This window comes from Argiope bruennichi, chromosome X2 (genome assembly GCF_947563725.1).
Source record: "Argiope bruennichi chromosome X2, qqArgBrue1.1, whole genome shotgun sequence".
NCBI lineage: Eukaryota > Metazoa > Arthropoda > Arachnida > Araneae > Araneidae > Argiope > Argiope bruennichi.
In genome coordinates, this window is record NC_079163.1 from 19,363,527 (window position 1) to 19,364,561 (window position 1,035).

A 1,035-nucleotide genomic window follows, 5' to 3' on the forward strand; every position below is an offset into this window, starting at 1 on the left:
AAAGCATGAATATTAATTTGTTTAGTGTATGATACTTTTTTGGTATTTTAGATAAAATAAATTCATTTCATAAGTTATGAATGTTTTTTTGGTGCTAGTGGTGGTTGTATTGCATATTTAATTTAATAAGAACTGCAAATTTTCTTGTTTCACTATATGCAGAATTCCGATTCCTTCAAAAGGCGATTATTGGTTATATTGACATTTTTCTTTGTTAGATTTGTATCGTTTCTCACTCTGTCTGAATGTCATGAAAATATTTAACATTTTCGTATTGTCCATTTGTAAATAGCATTTCAAAATTTAATATGTACTTCGGCAATACATTACATTTCAAATTCTTAAGCCAAAGTGCATCAAAACTTTTACTCACTTGTTCTAATTTCGAGTGTAAGTCCGAGATTTTTTTTTTTTTTTTTAATTGCGATATTACGTCTCTCCCAGTTTTGAAAATGACTTTTTTCAACATAAAAGTGAAATGTTTCTGGAAGAGATTATTTTGCAGACATTTGGAGAGTGTGTGTTATAAATATCTTTAGTTTCAATCATTATTTGAAAATTCTGGGAACCATAACCGTACTGTATTTTTTCCCTACTTGAATATAAATTTCTAAAAATAAGGAAACCTTCTATAATGTGAATAAAATCAAGGGAAATATTCATACTATTCTGTAAAAAAAAAAATAATAATAATAATAATAATTTTCTACACGTGCTTCCTTAAGGGTGCAGTTTCAGTTTTTTGCAAGATTATAAATGGTTTGATTTTATTACATCGGGAGGAAATTTTTCATTAATATTACGAAGACCCCCATGTTATTTATTTGTTTGAATGAATAACATGTAATTTAATTGAAGAAAATTGTAAATATGAAATTTTCATTTATTAGTCAAAATAAGGTATTATAACCTCAGTTATAAATACATTAAGGAAATGTAAGTGCCTCTTATATTATGTAGACAGCAATATCTCTTTTGAACAGCAACGGGGCTGCTCACTCTGTCCTTGAGGCAAAGAACTGCCATGCCCCCCTC